The sequence below is a fragment of the Coptis chinensis genome, chromosome 2, assembly GCF_015680905.1.
Source record: "Coptis chinensis isolate HL-2020 chromosome 2, ASM1568090v1, whole genome shotgun sequence".
Lineage (NCBI taxonomy): Eukaryota > Viridiplantae > Streptophyta > Magnoliopsida > Ranunculales > Ranunculaceae > Coptis > Coptis chinensis.
The window spans coordinates 105553354-105565112 of record NC_141457.1 but is presented as its reverse complement, the minus strand read 5'-3'; the positions used below and the strand labels follow the sequence as shown (position 1 = coordinate 105565112).

General features: G+C 35.2%; 1 pseudogene; it reads right to left on the bottom strand.

The window, feature by feature from the left end:
* Window positions 1–811: 811 nt before the first annotated feature.
* LOC147520059 (dirigent protein 23 pseudogene) lies at window positions 812–1913 on the bottom strand (annotated as a pseudogene).
* Window positions 1914–11759: the final 9846 nt, after the last annotated feature.

Sequence of the window (11759 nt, the reverse complement as noted above, 5' to 3'; positions counted from 1 at the left end):
TTTATTCTCATGTAATCTCCAAACAACACCATAAACAAATTAAAGATCAGTGTGGACGTAGGTGCTTTTGCCGAACCACGAAAAAATTCTTGTGTTCTTTTTTCTATTGTGTTTAACTCAAGAAATTGTGTCGAAACAACCAAGCGAACCATCCATTTCCTATTTTTAAACAATAATGATATAATAATTGTGACAAATGGATTTACTAATTTGCCACCATTTTATAATTTGTAACAAATGGATTTACTCATGAGCCTAGAACTTGTAACCAAACTTCCAATCTACAGCACTCTTCTTTTTCATTAAAATGAAAAACTACAAAGAATCACTAAGCCAAACATGCAAGCCAACTTAACATTTTGAGCTCATTCCCTTATATTCTTTCCGATGGATCGGTTACTTTCTCTTCTTTTCTCCAATTGTAGAAGATACAAAGAATCAATGTGTCAAAAGAAAGCTTGAACTAACGGAATTTGTTTTGCCTTATGAGATTCTTTCCTTGTCTTATAGTTTAATTTTGGTTGCGCATCTTCTTGTGCTTAGAAGCCAGTAAAAATATATTACACAAACAGAGAATATGGCCAACCTGATCTTAGAGCCGGCAAAATATATTAAGCTAATTGGTGAGTCCAAATTTTAATGATTTAGTTGACATGAACAAAAAAATACATGCTTACAAGGACGCACAAAATAGTGCATTATTATGATGTCAAATCAATTACAACAAGATATTACGAGTGATGTTACCAACAATCAACTCATAAAATAGTGTTGTAGACTTGTAGCCCTTTCAAAGAAATATAAAAGTGACTTGTGTTCAAATCGCAATGATTTTATTACCAATTATGTAATACCATATATCTATATAAATAACGGTATTGACTCAACTATTAAATCCTTATTACAAAATAAAATCACAATAACTTCCATCTTCACCAATCGCAATAATAATCAACTAATAGTGGATAGCTGTGACATTATACTCAACTACAGCGTCACCTGTTGTTGAATTGAAGTTATAGGTATTCGCAATGGCTACACCACGAGCAAACCTGAAGAGACCGGTTCCACCTACAATCGGCAATTCACGGGGCGAGTGTAATGCACCATTCCGGCCTAGAATGCTAAGATTGCTCCCATTGTATTTCCCCTCCGTAAAGTGAAGGGTCAATGCCATGACGAGACCAAGCTCTTGTTGGTCCGCTGAACCATAAAGCCCCTGCGCGCGGCCCACTATCTTTGATGTCGATTCAGGCCCGACGGTTAATACATCGTCGGCCATAAACAATACACCAAACAAGTATGGGGAGTTATTTGTGGTATTTGGTTGAGCTATTTTCATTGCAGTTGGCTTCTTTCCACTTATTATGTCATGGAAGTAGAAGTGGAGTCGGGTCACTTTCTCCTTCCCAAGACCCAGATTCACATGCAAGTCTTCCTCATGTTGGGTCGTGGACCAGTTCTGATCATCGCCTTCAACACAAATCGCAGCTTCAATCAACAAACACACTAACATAACCAATATTACTACCTTCATCATATTTTTTCCTCTCTCTCTTAGACGAGTTTACAAGAAAGAAGTCAAAGAAATAAAGTTCTGAAGAGGTTAGAAAGGTACTTATAGTCGGTAGAGTATCAAATAAATAAATTATTATAGAAAATATAGAAAGAATGCTGCTACCAAGCAATGTCTTAAAACTTAAAATGGGTTATGACAACTCTTCAAAGGAAGATTCAAAACCAATAAGAAAAAAATAATATTGTTTCTAGTTAAGAAATACCACCGCAAATAATTTATAAAAAGATTAAGTGAATAAATAATGAGGACGAATGAACGAATCACAATTATAGAATTCCGAAGTGAAATTCTTCAAGTGGAGGTTGTTTGGGTTGAAGAAGAAAGAGGGATTTCATTTTTACTTTTCTCTCCTTTTCAGTTTGCAGGGGAAAAAAAATAACAGTAGAAAAAAAAATAACAGTAGAAAGATTTTGCCATTTTCGCGGGACGGTTCTACTTCTCAAAATTTTGAGTGTGTGGGGTGGGGGCCACCTCGTTTGACACATCAGTAATCAGTATGCCTAAATAGTAGGTCAAATGGGTAGGTCGGTGTAGCAAGGACCTCCGATATAAACGAAGGCGGGGCAAATCTTCTCCATAAAGGCAACCATTTCCAAACTCTAAATTCAGTATCACTTGGAACCTTTTTCTCTCTCAATATAAATTTAGGGTGGTGATGTTGACACCCACATTATTAAGCATTGCACATAGGGGTGTGCACGGGTCGACAACCGAACCAACCTTATCAGTTTACACATTACAGTAACCGAACCGAACTTGTTATATTATATTAACCGAATCGAACTGAACTAATGTCCAGTCTAACCGATACCCGAACCGAATTGATTGGGTTATAGTTTAACCAATATTAACCGACTCGAATCGATTGGTTTTTATATATTCTTATATTAAATCAAATTAAATATGTATATTCTAATAAATATTATGTATAGCGGGTTGGTTCAGTTCGGGTTTGAAACTAAACTAACGACCAAATCAATCCTATCGGTTTTCATATATTCATAACCGAACTAAACCGACTGATAAATATAACCGACCCAAACCGGCCAGTGCAGTCGGTTATGTTGGTTTCGCCGGTTTTATGCACACCCCTAATTACACCCACTTAAAGTTTATTTATTTGGTTGGACAAAATATTCCTCTTTATTGTTGACTACACCCATTGAAATCCATAATTTCTACATTGAGTGTGTTCTTTGAAGAATTTTCATTTGATTATAGGTTTGTGAAGTTGAAGTTTTACATTTTGTTTATTCAGGTAACCTTTGTTTCTTTTCCACTTTGTCTTAATCCAATTCTATAAATTTCGTTTTTATAGTAGAATCACAAATTTTCCAAAAACAATTTAAACTTTTTCCACATTGATGTTTTATGTCTTGTTCGTAATTCACAAACGTCGAAAGTATATGGCTTGCAGTTGGTTATACCAGATGAAGTCATCAATCACAAGCCATTGGGATTCTACTAGTTAACATCGTAATTCTTCAGCGCACTTGTTGCAGCTATTGTTCAAGTTAGTTGTTGGAACTTGGAAGTTGGAACTATCGTTTATGAGGTGATGACCACTTTGGTGGGTTCATTTATAAAGTGGGTGCAAACCACATTGAAAGTGGGTTTAATAATAAAGCGATTGCATTGCATGATAAGGTAGGTGCCAAAATCGATCACCACCCAAAATTTAATGTTCATGCTATAAACCTCAAGTCACAAAATTAAGTTTCCAACATTTAAGGTCTTTTACCTTTATATATAGTAGGGGGAAATTTGTCCAAATCCCTCACTTTTGTCACCACTTTTGAATAAACTCCCCCCATATTTGTAAACATCACGATTTCACCTCCGTTATGTCTGATTTTCATCCAAGTTCCGTTGGTATTTCACCTCAAAAGCACCCCTAAAAAAGAGTTGTTATCAGATTTTGTTTTTGTCTGAAAAAAGACCAGTTATGAAATACCCATTATAACCTTTGGTCTACCCCCATACATATCTGACCATTCTTTCATTGACCCTAAATACAACTCGTCTTTCTCATTTTATTTTCTTCCTCATTTTTTTTAGAAGATTTTAATTCTTAGAGTAACAACGTTATTTGTCATGATGGGTGGCGGTGGTGGTGGCTCAAGCAAGATTTGATAAAGCTTAACTTTTTTTCTTGCTTAATCTTCCTAAATTTTTGAAATTTATCTTCGATTCTTTATTCTTTTGGTTGGTTAGATAAATGCGAAAACACTTTTTGGTTAGTAGATGCATTTGAAAACATTTTTATGGGGTTCTTCTTGTTTAATCTTCCTAAATTTTTGGGATCCTTAATTTTTTTAGTTCTTCGATTCGATTCTTTACCCTTATTCTTTCGGTTAAAGTAGATGCATTTGAAAACACATTTTGTTTTTAATGGGAATAGAGTAAAATGAAAACATTATTTCGGGGTTTAGACAAAATGAAATACTATTTTGAATGGGGGTCTTTAGACAAAATGTAATCCATTTTTGGGGGGTTTAGACAAAGGTGTGAAGTTGTTTTAATTTTGATGTTTTCTGCTTTCAGGGACAAATGGTATCATAAAGTAGCACATATGACCCTTGTTTTAATTGTGGAGAGTGTGACTATTGGAAGCCTTATTGTCCTTGGCTACACTATCCTTGTGTCATAGGTTGTGACAAACCATGAAAGTTAAGTGGAATGGAGTGGAACATAGCAAAGGAAAAAGGTTTTTGAGCTGTAATGGTTCCCCTGTATGCAAAGGCTTCAAGTGGTTTGACAAAGTTCTAGCAGAGTTGAATGTAGAAAGTGCACATGACAAAATGAAAGTGAAAAATATGGAAGAAGGGAAATTGAAGCTTTGTATTGATGGCCTTGTGAAGATGCAAGTAGAGGGCAATGTTTCTGATGTAACACAACTTATTAAGAACCTATCACTTCTAAATTAATGGCAACATTCACTTCTCTGTTTTTTTTTCCTGTCAGCATATTAACTTCTCTATTTTTTTTTTCCTATCAGCACATTTATTCTGCAATTACTAGTACTAGTAACATACCTAACAAATAAACAAATAACAAAAACAAAACAACATGCACCAAGTATATGACAATAACTGCAAACTCATGCACCTAACATGCACTGCAAACTCATTCAATACCATATGACAATAATTGCCTAAGAATAGCACTACAACATCCCAAACAATATTAAAATACTTAAAACACTATTGCAGTAGAGTAGTAGAAGAACACAAACAACATAAAAATATAGTATTAGAATAACATTGGACCATAGGACCCAAAAGTACCTAACAACATCCTATCAAAAAGTAAAAACAACCCATGAACCATACAAAATACCCAATCAAACACTCCAACACTTCAGTCATGGTTTCCAAACTTTAGTAGGTTGTGAAGCTCCACCAGTGCATGATGCTTGAGTTGATGTCATTCCTTGTTGCTTCCTTCTCTTTGGTGGAGGAGGCATGGGTGGCATGCTAGGTATGTTTAAAATAGGACTAACATGTTGTCCATCAGTGCATGAGGCTTGAGTTTATGACATTGTAGCATGTGAAGTATGTGATTGTGAAGTCTTTCCCCCTCTTCGACCACCCCTTCCTCTACCTCTACTATGAGTTGGAACATCCCCACCACTTCCTATTTCTGTCTCACCTTGACTCTGATTTTGAACACCACTTCCTATTTTTGTCTCACCATGACTTTGAGTTTGAACACTCCTTCCTCTTCCTCTCCTTCTTCCTAGCTCACCTTCACTCTGGATTTCAAAAACTTGGTCTTCACTCTGGTATTCACCCTTCCCTCTCCCTCTCCCTCTTCCTCTCCCTCTTTCTGGCTCACCTTCACTCTGGCTTTCAAAAACTTGGTCTTCACTCTAGCATTCAACACTCCTTCCCCTTCCTCTTCTACCACCTTTTCCTCTCCCTCTCCCACCTTCACCTTCAGGAACTTGAGATCCAGCTTCAGGATTGAATGGTCTTTGAAGAAAAGGATTTTTTTTGTATTATAGTTCTTGGTCTCCCACCTCTTCCTCTTGTTCTTCCAACTTTGGCTCCAATTTGAGCATTAATGGCATCATTGCCACCAACTGAAGTCCACTTTGACAGCCCTAATATTGTGGCCATGCTCTCCACACCCTGAACATTTTTTTTTTTTCTATTTTCATCATCACCCCTTTTTCTGCTAAATCGAGGCCTCCCTGGTTGTCTGGTTCTAATTGGTGGGTCAATTAGTTTCTGTAGGCTGTACTAAAAATAAACATATAAAATAATCAAACATTGTAGGGTACAAGTATAAACATTGTAGCAAACAATTATAAATATTGTAGTAAATATTGTAGGGTACTTACTATCTGCCATTCATCCTCATGCAAATATGATGTTATAAGTCCACTACAAGCAGCTTTGTATATTTTTGCAGTAAAATACGGACTACAAAACATATATGAAGTAGAACTTCAATTAACCCAATTAAATTGAATAAATTAAATTGAAAACTTGAATTGAAAGTTTCATTAAAACTTACTGAGCTATTGGAAATCTCCTTAGCTTGATCACAGCCACAACATGAATGCAAGGAATCCCTATAACTTGCCATTCATTACAGTCACAAGTCCTATTAATTAAACTTACATTCCACCAAACACCACTTGTAAGCATCACTAGGTAAGTGTTGTTATCTGAAGGACTGACATGATAAGGGCCAATTTCATCTTCTCTTTTTTTGAGGATATTCTTAACCCTAGGCACCAACTCATCATCACTCCAACTATCACATTTCTCCTTTCTATCATACAACAACTTCATCTGCAAAACCATAATAGCTTACACCATCTTAACAATTGGCTTGTCCCTAGCTTCGAAGATATAACTATTCCAAGCTTCACTGAAGTTGTTTGAAAGGTGATCTGACTTACTAGTTGCATCAAACTGAGATCTTGCCCAAAGAGAAGGGTATTCACTCATCAAATACTCTGTTGTCTTGTCATCTCTTTTAGTAACTTTATCCAAAATCTTCACAAACTCTGATGGTGAGAAAGTCTTTGCAGCATTCCATGATTCAAGTTCCATGCCTTTAAACTTGGTTTTCATGTTCTTTATCATGTGTCTAAAGCAGAACCTTTGGTTGCAATTAGGGAAATGAGTTGCAACTGCATTAATCAACCCTTTCTGCCTATTAGAAATAATGGTTAATTTTGCAGAGTGTCTGCTGATATGTGGAGCCATAATATCCAAGAAATATGTCCATATTTCTGTGTTCTCTGAACCACATATATAAAATGCTAGAGGAAACAACCCATTATTATCATCCAGTACAATAATTGACAGATAAACACTCCCATACCTCCCTTTTAGAAAACACCCATAAAGTCCTATGAGAGGTCTACACCCTACTATGAATCTATCTATACATGCCTTGAAAGAAATACAACAACATTCAAAACTCTTATAGTTTTGATGGAAACTATATTTTGCAATACTTCCCAAGTTAGAAACTAGCAGTTGCCTACACATCTCAGGTACTTTAGCATATGACAAATCATAATTACCATGTATCCTCTCCATGGCTAGGTTCCATGCATTCCAAGCCTGCTAGTACTTTATCCTCACTTGAAATCTAGTTAATATTATTGACTTGATGTTCTTAGCTTTAAAACTCCCATGATGCATCCTCATATCATTCTCAACCTGAGCTGCAATCCATGTAGCATTAGCTATTGAATTTTTATCTTCAGCATCAGCCTCACAACAATGTTCATCTGTTAAACCTCTAAGCTTCATGGTGTGGTTATCTATCATTATCCTGACGTAAACCCTCCAACCACAAGGTTGTTTGCCTTTGTTTACACAGACACCTTCAATCTTATTGTTATCATTCATCTTGAACCAAATCACAAACTTATTCTTAATAGCATACATTCTGAGGTAATCTCTACATTAATATCTATCTTTCCATTTTTTACCCACATATAGGTTAGGCCCATGTTTCTCAGCAACCACACCCTCATCAGTTGGTATCTCAAATGTATTATGAACTACCTGACTTAGTAAATCATCATTTATAGGTAATTCATTCTCATATTGTTGTCTACTACAATCTTCATTCTCATCTACCAAACCCATATAATCTTCACCATCACTGCCAGAATTCTCATCCCCTGGATCATATTAATTCCTCATCAGATGAACTTGAAAATACATCATCTGCATCAATCTATTCAACATTTATCTTTTTCTTCCTATGAAACTTACCAGCTGCAAACAAACATAAGTTAGGGTTAAAAATGATGTACAACCAACAAACAAATTAAGGTTAAAATTAGTCTTAAAATAAAATTACTAAGGGTTAGAAACTCACAAGTAGCAGGTAAATCATCGTTGTTCAGATCAGGAGGTAAACCATCATTTTGTGTCCTTCCTTCTGTTTGGATATACTTCCCCTTCCTCTGTCTCTCTGAAGATATATTTTGTGTCCTTTCCTCAGCTTTGTCAAGACTTGTTTTTATTGTGGTCCCCCTCATGTGGTTCTTGTTCCCCACTATCTAAAGCTCCTTTTTTATATGTTAAAAGTTTGGGCCACTTCTCAACTTTTATTATCAGTCAACTTCTCAAGTTTGTCATATAATTCCACCTTAGGCCACTCATCTAAGTTAAACACTTCTCCTATTCTGTATGTTCTACCCTCATGCATAGGCATGCTTCCCCCACTTTCATCCCCTTCCCTTTCCTCTTCTTCCATATTATACAAGTTTTCTTCATTATCACCCCAGAAACCCCTTTCACTTTCATTACCACTTGAGGGGCTACCATCATTGTGGAAACTCTCCCCATCACTATCATTACTCATAGTTATCATTTCAGTCAGCTTCAAATACAAATGAGTATAACTACATCTATCAGGCTTTGCATGCACCCACATGTATAACAAATCCCTATCAGAAGTTATTTTCCTTACATTTTCACCATCAACCCACCCTATATCAATTACAGGATCAGGAGGACCTGGAACATGGTCTTTGATCCATGCAATCATGTCCATCAAGTTTGCAAGATCACCATCATCCAATAATGAAGAATCAACTACATCCCCAGCCACGTAATTGAACACTTTCACACCCTTCTTTGAATCTACTCTAAGCTCTCCTCCATAATGAACTTTTAAAGTCCTGAAACCATACTCTACTATTTCTGCAATAATATATACAAAGGGTTAATTTATGTAAACCCCCCACATTTATAGCAAACTATACAAATCAAAGTAAAAAAATATCATACTTTCATGTATCAAAACATAAAAATAGAAACATGCAAGGAAAAATTGGCTTACAGCAAACTTACTTCACTTGTCGCCGAATCGTGTTGCAAAGAGAGAAAAAAGAGTGGAATCAGTAGATTAAACTTCACTTGTCGTCCAATCGAAGTTGGAGAGAAGAATTGAGAATGCCGTCAACGGAGAGTGTTGAATCATCAACGGAGAGTGTTGAATCGTCAACGGAGGTTAAGTACTAGGGTTCAATAAAATTAGAGGGGTTTACTACAATAAAAACCCAAATAGTTTTTCTACTATTTTAAAGGATAGTTTATGTAATAAAGTGAGAAAACGACAAAAGAAATCTTCAAGGGCAATTTAGTCAATGTACATCACTGAGGGGTACTTTTGGTATTAGGTAAAATACCAACAGAACTTGGATGGAAGTCGGGGAATGAGCTAGGGGGGGGGGGGGGGGATCATAATGTTTACAAATGTGAGGGATTTATTCAAAAGTGGTGACAAAAGTGGAGGGTTTGGACAAATTTCCCCTATATAGTAATACTCCAGTTTGCACAGTCAACCATAGTTGACCATTTGTACTATGAGAGCAATTCACTTTAAGCATGGTTCCAAAATTTTCAGCAATCAAAAATCAAAATCATGTTTTTATTGAAAAAAAAATGGTTTAGTTAGGGATAACCGGATAACCCCCATTAATAGTTGCAAATACGAGTGCTCCTCATTTATCAAAAATATTAGTGATACCTTCAAAGTTGCAAAATCTAATGGCTACGAGATGAAATTATTATTTTTAGATAAAGAAACATGATTGTTAGATTCCCTAACAATTTTTTTTAGAATGGGTCAATTGTGATTGTAACTAAAAATGGTGGAATAAAAAAAAAAAAAAATTGACTGGATGCTTTTGGGGACCATATGTGTCACACTCCAAATTTTCAGGAAATTTAAAATAGGGAATTATCCAAAATATAATTATCTTAATCGTCACCCTATTAAATCTTCTGATGAAGTTTCTTATAAAATTAACATCAAATAGAATATAAATTGGAATTAGTCAAGGCCAATTGAAAATGAAAGATGACTCAGAGAACTAAAATTGTTTAGTTCTGTCGAAAAACTAGTTACATCATCTAATTAGTCGAATTCAAGTCACAAGTTAGTACTTGTGTAGAATTCTGCAAACATATATATCATCGTTCCAAATGACAATTAAAATTACAAAACAAATAGCAAATGCTCATAATTAAAGATGAAACTTTTATAAAATGATAATGAAGCATTTATGAAACAAACAAGATAAAAATTATAGAAAGACAATATATATATATATATATATATATATAACAATATATATATCAATAGTTCATTTTCTCCAATCCTTAATCTTTTTCTTCTTCTCTTTACTTCAATAAAAAAAATATCACCAAGTTTCTTTTGTTAATGGAGGCTAGGGTTTTGTTTTTGAATAAAAAATATTTTTACACGGGAAATTCACAGGGTTTTTTTATTCAATGTTTTAAGCCTGTTTAACTAAATTTTTGTGCCTAATGTGGGTCTAAAAACACTTAAGGTCCATGCATATATGAATGGGTACATTTTAACAATATTTTCAAGCTCAATATGATTCTCAAATACCCACAAAAGTTCTAACAACAAATTCAAATAAAAACAACTTTGTAAAATCAACAACAGCCAAACAAATTCTAGAACAAGCTAGACTTCATAATATAATGGTTATTTTCAATTCAAATAATGTAATTTATGTTGTTTAAAAATTGGGGCTGTTATAATATGCAGCACATTGTAGACATTTTCCAGATTTCAAATATCGACATGATCATGTCAGAGACATTTTATGTAATGCATTTTGGAGGGTTGGAGTACAAGTGAAGAAGGAGGCTCCTGTCAATTTTCTCACTGATCCAAATGAAGGTAGATCAACACTTCAGCCTGCGGATGTATTGATCAACAGTTGTTCTGAGGGGGAAGCATGCGTGTGTTGATGTAGGGCTTGGGAATGGAGTCTTTGAGGTGGGAGAAACAACTAATAAAGTAGCGGCAAGGAAGATTGAGAAACACGAGGATGCTTGTAGGGCTAATTAACCAACATTGTTTCATTATGTTCAGTTTCGACACTTTCGGTTTCTTGGTACAACAATCTGTTGAGCTCCTTAAGAGGTTGCAGAAAGTTATGAATAGTAACATAATGATAGCTAGTTCTAACGAGTTTGTATTTAGGATGATAGAATTTGCCATTCATAGAGGACTTGCAGCGTAGCTTGTTGCATGCCTGTCTTAATCATTTGTAAAACTAAAAAAAAAAACAGTGGTATTTTGATTAGTTCCTGATGTTAGTGATTTCGAGTGGAATCTCAAAATATCCCTCCAAATAATATATATATTGTAAGGAACCACAACCCAATTATACTTACCATTTACCAATTACCGCAATTGTACTAACCTTTCTCTCTTATGTACCAAGTATGAAAATATCAATCCAAGCCTAGTGAAGATTCACTATGTCCTTAATTAAGACAGATTTCCCCCCTCACGGTGTATCAAGGTTGAATGAGAAACTGTCTCCCAAGATAGAACATATTTTTCCTTCTATGAAAAGCAGTACTTTAATTCCACAGAATCAGCGAACGCAACATTGTGTTTTGACTAAGAACAGAGAGAGGAGACGAGAGGTTTTTCATAGATATTTCTTCATGCAAAATCGTCCGATATTTATATGAGAGTGGTGCCTTTTCGAAATAACAAAATGACTGTTCTAACCAATACAGTGTCTTCTCGAACCAACATAGTGTCTTTTCGAAACAATACATTGACTGTTCGAACCAACATAGTGTCTTTTCGAACCAACACAGTGACTTTTCGAAAGGACGCACATTTTCGGCATGAAGCAACA